General features: G+C 33.3%; 2 long non-coding RNA genes across 2 annotated transcripts; one reads left to right on the top strand and one right to left on the bottom strand.

Moving 5' to 3' along the window:
* Positions 1-1,888: 1,888 nt before the first annotated feature.
* On the bottom strand, positions 1,889-5,634 carry LOC138900791 (uncharacterized). Its single transcript, XR_011412063.1, has 2 exons — positions 5,512-5,634; positions 1,889-2,421 (listed from the first exon to the last, which is right to left on the bottom strand). It is a non-coding gene; the product is annotated as an uncharacterized lncRNA (long non-coding RNA).
* A 4,081-nt stretch (positions 5,635-9,715) lies between these two features.
* On the top strand, positions 9,716-10,792 carry LOC138900757 (uncharacterized). The gene is made up of 2 exons (XR_011412005.1): positions 9,716-9,854; positions 10,250-10,792. It is a non-coding gene; the product is annotated as an uncharacterized lncRNA (long non-coding RNA).
* Positions 10,793-11,073: the final 281 nt, after the last annotated feature.

Raw genomic sequence — 11,073 nt, 5'->3', positions numbered from 1 at the left:
GACTAGAAAGAGCTTAAGTGTGGGGTGGTGATGTTTGGCTAAAAATATATATTTTTGCATGTAATTTTCCTTGCATTATGCCCCGATAGTGTTAACTGTGGTGTGAATATTTGTGACTCAGGCTTAATAATGGTATTTATATGTATAGGCGTCAATTTGAATTGATTTGGAAAGTTTGCATGCAAAGTGAAGTAAAAACAGAAAAATCTGGAGTAAATATAAGTTTGGTGCCTAAGTCCCGGACAGCGAAGCGAGGTTCACTTTGCCAGACCGGGACCGGAGGAGAAGAAATCACAAAAGTCGAGGACAGCGAAGCAAGGTTTACTTCGCCAGACCGGGACCAAAGCAGAAAAAATCAGCTTCTTCAATCTGAATTAGGAGAAGCCCAATTCGCCCCATACAAACCCTATCCACTATAAATACATAAAAACGTGCTTTTGAGGGGTAGACATACTTTGGAAGGAGAGAAGACTTTGGGAACATTATTTGGAGGCAAGAACATCACGTGGGACAACTTTTGGAGGAGAAAATCATTGGGTTCTTCATTCCTTCATCTTTTCCTTGCAATTTGTTTATGCAAAACACTTGGAAATTGTTTATGCGAACATGAGTGGCTAAACACTCTAGTTTCTAGGGTTGTGATTGACATGATTATTAATGTATATTAATTACAACTTCATTAATTCGGATTATCATCTTATGGTTATTTTTTTAATTCTAGTTTTAACTTGTGAATTGTTGTAGCTATTAATTCACCCTACTATCTATGATATGTTTGGGAAAGACGTGCTTAGATTAGAGTAGAATTAAAGAGAGCTTGTTTCTGAACCCGTGGCTCGGGGAACGATTTCGCGGTTAGGATAGGAATATATCTAACAGTCTTACTTAGTTGAATACTGTATTATATTCATTCATGATAGACTCAATACCATAGGAATATAGGATTGATATATTGTGGATAGGCGAGTAGTATTGTGGGAACATGCTATTCATATAAACTTTCTGGTCAATTAGCAACCATTGATAATCTAGATTAACAAGTGTGGTTATTAAACTTAATAGGATTGATAAACCATCCACAACCCTGGAATCTTCCTATCCTCTAAGTAAAATCCAAAAACACACGTTTGGATCCTTGATAATTTAGCAAATTACTTGTTTAATTTCCTCAATAGTAGTTTAGTAGAAAACCAATATTTTTTTATTATTGATCACGCCCAACTATGCCTCGTAAGAGGTCTAGCGGTAGTTGCAAATATAATCTGATTTACAAGTCCGGAGTCGAATCCCACAGGGAAATAACCTACTAATTACAACCAATAGTTTTGCACGAATTCAAGTAATCAACTTTCAGAAATGTAATATAACGATTTGAATATTTTCTAACTAAGAGCAAAGTAATTAAAATGCAGTAATTTATAACTAACAAAGCAAATGTTGTATACAAGATTTGGAACAGTCTAAGGTTATGATTTTCCATATTATCGTAATCTTTCCCGCTACGTTTACTATGAATTTGCGTAAATATTCTCTACCAATCGTGAGTACTTTGATTATCATATCTCTCTCTCGAGAAACTACCACAATTTACTAGACGTATTCTCTCGAACTACGCTAGCTGGCACTAATGTACCGCTCACTACGATCGCACCAAGGCTTCGTTATCTCTAATTATGCCTTTAAACCCTCTGTATCGATCTCTCAACTATGTTAGGAGTGGTGTTGTTCAACAACTACCTAAATGTGTGCTCTCTCTCGAGAAATATACACACTAAATAGACCCAGTTAATTGAGAGCTCTTCAATTAACAACAATAAAAATATAGTTGAACAAGTAGAGAAAAATTAAAGACAAATCTATATTAAAAGCAGTAGAAAATCATCCTCCATTAGGTTCCATCAAATCTTAGATAAGAGAGTTTAGCTACTCATAAATACAACAACAATTAACATAATATTCAAAGACATTAAACTACAAAGTAAAGAGATAAAGGAAGGAAAAACTGGTTTGATTCTTGCTCCACAGTGCTTGGCAGCCTTTTCTTCTCCAAAATCTTGTTCAACCCTAGAATAACTCGTTTGGGGAGTATTTATGTCAATCCCTCGGTTCAAATTCGGGTTTGGGTCTTTTAACCTGCGACTTTTAATTATCGTGCTATAGACCTCGCGAAGCCTGGTTTATAGCGCGGTCAACCAGGCTATAGAAGTCAACCTGGCTATAGACTTCGCGAAGCCTGGTCTGTAGCACGGTCGACCTGGCTATAGACCTCGCGAAGCCTGATCTGTAGCACGGTCAACCTGGCTATAGACCTCGTGAAGCCTTGTTTGTAACACGGTTTGGGTACTTGATGCTTTTGGCTCTTTTCTTGCGTTTTTATCCTCATTTTGTGCAACTTTCATTCGATGATTTATTCAAATGTTCCTACACATAAAACAACACAATTTAGAGCAATTGTCGCACAATAACTCACTAAACCAACAAAATATATGGCGAGTAATGTGCTAAAAGTATAATATTTTGGCCTAACATCAATTATCTTGGACAGTTAATTGATTTTAGTTAGCTTAGTTAACGATTAATCTAATTCTCTGTGGGTTCGACAGCCGACTTTCGAGTCACTTTATTACTTGACGGCCACGTATACTTGCGTGTACTTGGGGAACCAACATGTAATCTTTGACCTATTCTTAATTTAGTATTATCAATAAAATATAGCTAATGCTTGACTATTACTCGCAAAATAAATGCTCTAAAACGTTTCAATATCGTTTTGTAAATTACTTTAAAGATCTGATTTATGAGGTCTCCTCTTTGTTTCTTTGTACAATTATTTTTCCGTTTCGGACATTTTTTCTGGACATGTTCCTTTATATTGCGAACTAAATATTATAAGCCTTCAAATGAATTTATTGCTGAAGGCAGACAACTAAATCTTATCTCTTCTGTCTATTTTTCTTTCAGAAATTCAATTTTTACGGGTTGCCGGTTGCAATGGTCAAATCATTAATTAAGTTTGGTGGCTTATTTATAAACTCGAGCACCCTTGGAGCTTTTATATTTTCAAAAAAAATATTACAAAGGAATTAAGAAAGCAGGTTTATTCTAGTTTACACAGAAAAAGAAGTATATTTACTTTTACTTATAAACTACAAAAGATGTTTTTCTTTTAGAAAGATTGGAAAATAGTCTGGAAAGTGAATCGTGAGACAGATTTTATGAAGAAAATAATACATAATACATAACACATCAAAATATTGATGGGACAAAGGCTTTAGTCATGGGAAGCATAGAAAAATAACTAATAAAGAATGAGTTTAAGTTATATATATTGATGGTGTAAAATTTTCTTTACATAATCAGATAAATAATTTATAAAGTAATAAAAGGTAAATATTTTTGATGAACATTAATTGACAATCCAATAAAAATAGTAATTAATCTAATAGAAATAATAATTAATTGACAAGTTAAACTAGTGTGATAATGTTAAAGAATCATTACAGTTTTAATGCATCATTTCCGGCTTATATGAACCTTTTCTATTTCGAGATTAATTAAACTATGTAAGCATAGACTAACATTTTGAAACACATTTTTTATCAATTGACTTGAGAAGAATTGTAACTTACACCGTGCTTTTCAAATAATTTTTAAATACCTAGCTAAATTTTAATTTTAAAATATTGAGTTAATCTAATCTAATTTAGCTTTAAAGGATAATCAAATTGACTCTTGAAAGCAATAAGATTCATATAAACTTGAACGGAGAGAGTATAACTTAAGTCCATTTGTAACTGCAGGCTGTCACATATAGATGAATTTTCTTTTATTATGAAATATATAAGAAGTCTATATCGCTATGATCTGGGATGATCAAAATATGGACCATAGACATTTATGAATAAACAGACGAAATAGTTTAAAATATGTATAGAAAAGCGAGTCAAGGCTGCCTATATCCAAAATTGCAATAACTATTGGGGTATCAAGCTGCTTAGCCATACTATGATAGTCTGAGAGAGAGTGATAGAGCTAAGGGTAAGGAGGAGTGTGTCTATTTCCGAGAACCAGTTTGGATCTATGCCGGAGCGTTCGAGTACAAAAGTCATCCTCCTTATTTGGAGATTGATGGAGCAGTATAGGAAGAAAAATAAGGACATGCATATAGTGTTCATTGACTTAGAAAAAGCGTACGATAAAGTTCTGAGGGAGGTTTTGTGGAGATGTTTGAGGACATATATGATGGAATATAGACCCGAGTGAGGACGGTGGGAAGGGACTCAGACCATTTTCCGGTTATGATTGGATTGCATCAGGGGTCGGCACTCAACCCTTTTTTGTTTGCTCTGGTGATGGACGCACTGACGTGCCACATCTAAGGGGGTGTCATGGTGCATGCTATTTGAAGATGATATTGTATTGATTGACGAGACGCGAGACGGTGTGAACGCGCAATTAGAGGTATGGAGGCAGACCCTAAAATCTAAAGGTTTTAAGTTGAGCAGGACCAATATAGAATATTTGGAGTGTAAGTTCAGTAACGAGACTCAAGGAGGGGAAGGGGAGGTGAGGCTAGACTCGCAAGTCATACCTAGGAGAGGGAATTTTAAGTACCTTAGGTTTATTATTTAGAGGGTTGGGGAGATTGATAAAGATGTCACACATCGTATTGGGGCGGGATGGATGAAATGGAGACTCGCTTCAGGTGTTTTGCGTTACAAGAAGGTGCCACCGAAACTTAAGGTTAAGTTCTACAAAGTGGTGGTCGGACCAACGACGTTGTATGGGGCTGAGTGCTGGCCAGTCAAGATCGCTCATGTCAAGAAAATGAAGGTAGCAGAGATAAGAATGTTGAGATGGAGGTGCGGGCACACCAAGTTAGATAGGATCAGAAATGAGGTTATTCGCGACAAGGTGGGTGTGGCCCTATTGAGGACAAGATGCGGGAAGCGCGGTTTAGGTGATTTGGTCATGTGAGGAGGAGGTGTGAGAGGTTGACATTGGAGGGCCTACGGAGAGGTAGAGGTAGGCCAAAGAAGAGGTGGAGAGAGGTGATTAGGCAATACATGGAACAACTTCAGCTGACCAAGGACATGACCCTTGATAGAAAGGTATGGAGGTCTAGCATTAGGGTAGTAGAGTAGGTAGTCTAGAGTGTTCATAACTGTAGTATTGACATGCAGTCTCGCTTTCTGTTGGTAGTAATTTTTTATGCCTAACCGTTATTTTCTTTCATTGTTGATCACCTTACTGTCTTGTTATTTTTATTCTGCTTTTATATGAATTTTTGGTACTGTCACTTCTTGTCTATATTTTTATTAATATGGTGTTTATGCTTTCTTGAGCCGAGGGTCTATTGGAAACAGCATCTCTATCCTCGTAAGGTAGGGGTAAGGTCTGCGTACACACTACCCTCACCAGACCCCACGGTGTGGGATAATATTGGATATGTTATTATTGTTGTTGTTATACAATTAAAATTACTTAAATTCTAAAATGTAGATAACTAACCTTGAAATGCTAGGATATGGGATTTGATTTTGGGTGGCGGAGGAGGCAGTGAGGCCGGCGGAACAATGACAGGGGAGGGGAGGGAGACTTCTAGATGCTTTGTTTTTGGGTGAGGAGGGAGATAGGAGTTGATTTTGGGTGGGAATTTGGGGGAATCACGACAGTAGGAAAGAGAAGAAGAGAGCTAGAGAAAAGAAGAAAGTGGGTAAAAATCTTTATGATTTTGGATTTTGTCATCTACTTTGTAGATCATCTGGTGCAGATCATCTACTTTGTTTTTGGATTTTGTCAACCACAATTGCATTAACCTAACCTATAATTTGTGTGGTTGTAATTCAAACTATGTGATTGTGATATTTTTAAATCTATATGTCTAGTAATTTCATTGTTAAAAAGTTGTGAATAGTGTTTTTCACCTACTTATCTACGACTTTATTTTAACGGCAAAGTGAGAAAGGCCTATGTATAAATGGCCCATCGAATCTCCTAAATTGTATGTTATACCACTTGGCCCAACACATCCATTTAGTTTACATGGTATCCGCCCATCCCAAAAAATACACGAAAGATATATAATATAAATATAATTTATGTATATTAGTAAATATTTTTTGCCTAGCGGCCAAACGTGTAACTTCCCTTTAGTTTCTTAATTGTATGCATGAACTTATATATACTATACTAGCTATATTACAAAAGATTTAGAATTATACAAGCATAAAATACTTGAGAAAATGAATTCTTACATAAATAACCCTGAGAAAATGCAAACAGCAATTGTTACAGTTTCTAGCTTTTCCCTTGTTTCTCTGTTAAAAATAAAAAAAATTAAAAAATAGAGTGGAAGGTAGACGACATTATTTATGATAGAAAACAAGAGGTGTTGCAAAAATTAATGATGTTCCTTTTAAAGGAAGATGATGAAGTGGAACGGCACATTAAAGAAAGGAAAATATCATTGAACAGGACTCATACAAGTGTATGCATAATAACCCCAAAAAATAGGCATTCTTCATTCATTTTTTCCAGTAATATGCCAAACAATACACCATTATATTTTCTTTCCTCTCCTTCTTTTCTATGTCTCTCTCTGTCACCAAATGAAAATGCAAATATTTCTATCTTTTGCTTATATATCTTCAACTGTGCAACTATCCCAAAAAAATATCTGGTTGTCTCTGACTCTGTCCTTGTATTAATTAGCATCAAAATCTGGAGATATACTAGGCAGCTTCCATGAAATCTCTACCAATACCATCTAAAAATCAAAACAACTCCCTCTGTTTCTGTTCCTATTTTCTTGTCATGTTGCCAAAAAATAATTGTTGGAAAAGAACTACGTACCTATATTGGATTTGCATAAATCTAAAAGTAGGCATGTGTTTAGTAGTGGCGAAGCTAAAAAAATTTCTAAGAGTATTCAAATTTTAAAAAAGTAAAAAAAAGTTTACTACAAAGAGTGTTCAATATGTTTTTCGTTGACCACCCTTGTGTCCATGTGGCATCGCCACTGTACATAGCGTACGTCCACGTTGAGGTTTCCTCTTACTTCCAAGTGGGAGTTAGTTGAAACTGATATAATGGTATTGGGTGTATACATCAAATTAATATATACACACATTTATCTCTTAATCATGGTTAACTAATATGCATTTTCACTTGAATTTTTAACTATTAAAATGACAAATGAGGCTGGTTTAGTTGGTAAAAGCACATCCACTCTCGAGTCACGCTGGAAGGGAAGTGTGAAAACACTATAGATCCTTCTAATTTAGGAGGGGTTTAAAAAAAACCTATTAAATTAAATTACTTGGTTTGACGTGCCGCCGTGACATGTATATCATATCTGATCAGTTCTAAACGTCATAATTTCTTTGGGCGGTGAGACATGATCTCTTTCCTAAGCAATTTAAATAAGTTAGCTCTCTCTGAATTTATTTTTCACCGTAAATTAGAAAATTTTGGTTCGAACCCTAGCAATTAATGAAGAAACTTATGGTATGATGTGTTTTCTTGTAATGAATTCTACGCAGTATGATTTAGATTAGTCAATTCAATGATTTTGAAATATCATCTTGTTAAAAAAAATTAACTTTCTTCCAAATTTGGTTTGGTAATACTTATCTTTCTTCTTGTTTTTTATTATACTTATTTTTCTTCTATTTTAATAATTTATAATAATTCTTTTGACCTATTAATCATTACTGCAATAATTACAATCTATTACACACTTCCAATTAAGTCATTTTAGGAATATCTCCTCATTTCATGAAATTCCTTCAATAAAAAACAATTTTTTTGTCTAAGTAAACAAAAAATCTAAGGCCTTAGTTAATAACGGGTTGGTTTTCTAATTAGAACAGCGGAGAAAATCTAAATGTTTTTTCCATATCAAAATAAACTTCCATAATAATGCATCAAGTACATTTACAGACACCAAAAAAACTCTGAATAAATCCGGGATACAATAAATCAATAATTAAAAAGTGCGGTGAACAAATTACAGACAACAAAAAAGAAGAAATAAAAAGGGATAATTTGCTGCTTGATTCCCAACTTCTACTTAAATTTTTACTGTTTTATGGATTGTCAATTTTATTGACAACTTGTACAAAAATTAGTTTAAAAAATCTCAAGCTTTTTATATTAAATGCTAAATAATTTAAAAGAATTGTTACAAAGAAATCAAAATAGCAAAGTTTAAGTTACCTGGGAAAACAAAACTACCTGAATCAATTTACAAGATTTTCCATTTGGTTGACTATTGTGTATTTTTTGACTCGCCTAATATTCTAGATACCAAAATACCAAAATATCCTTGGTACCTGTACAACTTATTCTTTTCGCATTTAATGGATCCTACAGCAACTCATATCAATTATATTAAGTCATGAGAATTAGTAATAAAATATCTCGTGTCTTTTTGTATTGCAAACTAGTGTTTCCTTAATCAATTAACATTATTTTCTATGCATGTAAGGCTAGACTATTACTCGCAAAATAAATGCTCTAAAACTTTTACATTGTTTTCTTAATTAGTTTAATGATCTGATTTAAGAGGTCTTCGATCTCTTTGTTTCTTTATACTCCTAATTGTTTATCCATTTCTTACATTTTTTTGGACATGTTCCTTTATGTTGCGAACTAAATATTATAAGCCTTCAAATGAATAGACAAATTAATCTTGTCTCTTCTGTCTATTTTTCTTTCAGAAATTCAATTATTATGGGCTACCGCTTGCACAGGTCCAATCATTAACTAAGTTTGGTGGCATATTTAATAAAGTCGAGCCCCCTCGGAGCTTTTATATATTTTTTAAAAAAATATTACAAGGGAATTAAGAAAACGAGTTTATTCGAGTTTGCGCAGAAAAAGAAGTATATTTACTTTTACTCATAAACTACAAAAGATGTTTTTCTTTAAGAAAAGATTGGAAAGTTGTCTCAAAAGTTAATCGTGAGACAAATTTTATGAAGAATATTACATAACACATCAAAATATTGATGGGACAAAGGCTTTTAGTCGTGGGAAGCGGAGAAAAATAACTAATAAAGAATGAGTTTAAGTATATATATTGATGGTATAAAATATTATTTACCTAATCAGATAAATGATTTATGAAGTAATTAGAGGTAAATAATTGTGATGAACATTAAATGACAATCTAATAAAAATAGCTATTAATTTAATACAAATATTAATACATTGACAAGTTAAACTAGTGTGATAATGTAAAAGAATCATTACATTGTTAATGCATACTCCTTCGTTCTAGTTCGTGTGAACCTTGTCGCTTTTCTAGATTTAAATTATGTAAATTTTGACCAACACTTTGAAATGCATTTTTTCATCAATTGATATGAGAAAAATTGTAACTTACAGTACTTTCATATAATTTTGAATATCTAGCTACGTCGAATTAATCTAATTCAATTTAGCTTTAAAGATTAATCAAATTAACTGTCGAAAAACAAGAAGATTCACATAAACTAGAACGAAGGGAGTATAACTTAAGTCCAAAAGGAATTTGTAACTGCAGGCAGCCACATATAGATGGATTTTCTTTTATCAAGAAATATATAAGAAGTCTATATCACTATGATCTGGGAGGATCAAAATATGGACCATATAAAGTTATGAATAAACAGACGAAATAGTTTAAAATATGTACAGAAAGGCGAGCCAAGGCTGCCTATAAATAGTGGCCCTTTGCAGAGAAATTTAAGTGAGCAAGTTTCAGAATAAACAAGTGTTCTTTCTCTCAGAAAAATAACAAGTTGCAACAATGGCTGGCTCTTCTTCACCTAAACTGATTTTGCTTTTGGTCACTCTCGTGGCTACTGGTTATTGACTATTTCCTTCCCTCATTTCGTTTGATCGTTTCTATGCATATATATCCGTATCACTGTTAAAATGCATACTGCCTCTTTATACAAATTAATCCTACTGATCACAAATATATAACTTACTTACTTACTTATAACTAGTACTATATATATATATATATATATATATATATATATATATATATATATATATATATATATATATATAACTGTTACCTTATTCCATGCATGTTACGCTAGTGTCCGCAAACATGGATCCATGCATATTTAATTTGTAGGTGCAGACGTTAGTAGAATTTTTCTTGTACTAGCTAGCAAGTAGTGCAGTAATAAATTAGATTATATATATGATATGCGTATGACATTAATTATATTATATGTTTTGCATGCAGCTCATCTCATGACATGGCCTCAAGTAAACGCTATGCGAGAAATTGGTGAAGAATTAAGAGGAATGCAATTACTGTACCCTCATGATCTGAATGGTGTTACTTGTGGGAGACGATGCAACTACGACGAAGACTGCAATGATGGTTGGGTTTGCGACAAATGTAGATGGGATGCTTTAACTAGTCACCACATCTGTGGCCCTTTCAATTCACTTCCCTCTGCACCTAAATATTAATATGTGATGCAATAAGTTGGTACGTTATATATATATATATATATATATATATATATATATATATATATATATATATATATTGCATGCTTTAATTAAATAAATAAAAGTTTTAAATCTATGGCTAGTTGTGCAGTCTAGCCAGCTTGCGTGTTTGTGTGTTTGTTAATGTTTCCAATAAAATTCTAGCTCCATGTATATGCTAGAATATTGTAAAATGGTTCCATTATTCATCAGTGAAAGTTGTTATCTTTGTGTAATAATATTGCTTGTGCTAATAAACATTAGTATGAAATGTGTTTTGTTATAATAAGTATTCTATTCATCATGGCTATTGTGGTAAGATTCAATGGAATTTTTGAATTGAAACACTGGTTACTAATTATGTTAGGATCAGGAACCCGGATGATGCGAAATTTAGCCAAATAACGGTATAATGACAATAATAAAAACAATTGAAGTTGATAATAACGGTAATTAAAGTAGATAAAGAAGACACAAATTTAATGTGGTTCGGTCAAAGTGACCTATGTCCACAAGCGGAGAGGAGCAATTTACTATACGAATAAGAGTACAAAAGAGAGTACAAAATTA

This window comes from Nicotiana tomentosiformis, chromosome 11 (assembly GCF_000390325.3).
Source record: "Nicotiana tomentosiformis chromosome 11, ASM39032v3, whole genome shotgun sequence".
Taxonomy (NCBI): Eukaryota; Viridiplantae; Streptophyta; class Magnoliopsida; order Solanales; family Solanaceae; genus Nicotiana; species Nicotiana tomentosiformis.
The sequence above is the reverse complement of the archived record's forward strand: the minus strand, read 5'-3'. Positions and strand labels throughout refer to the sequence as shown.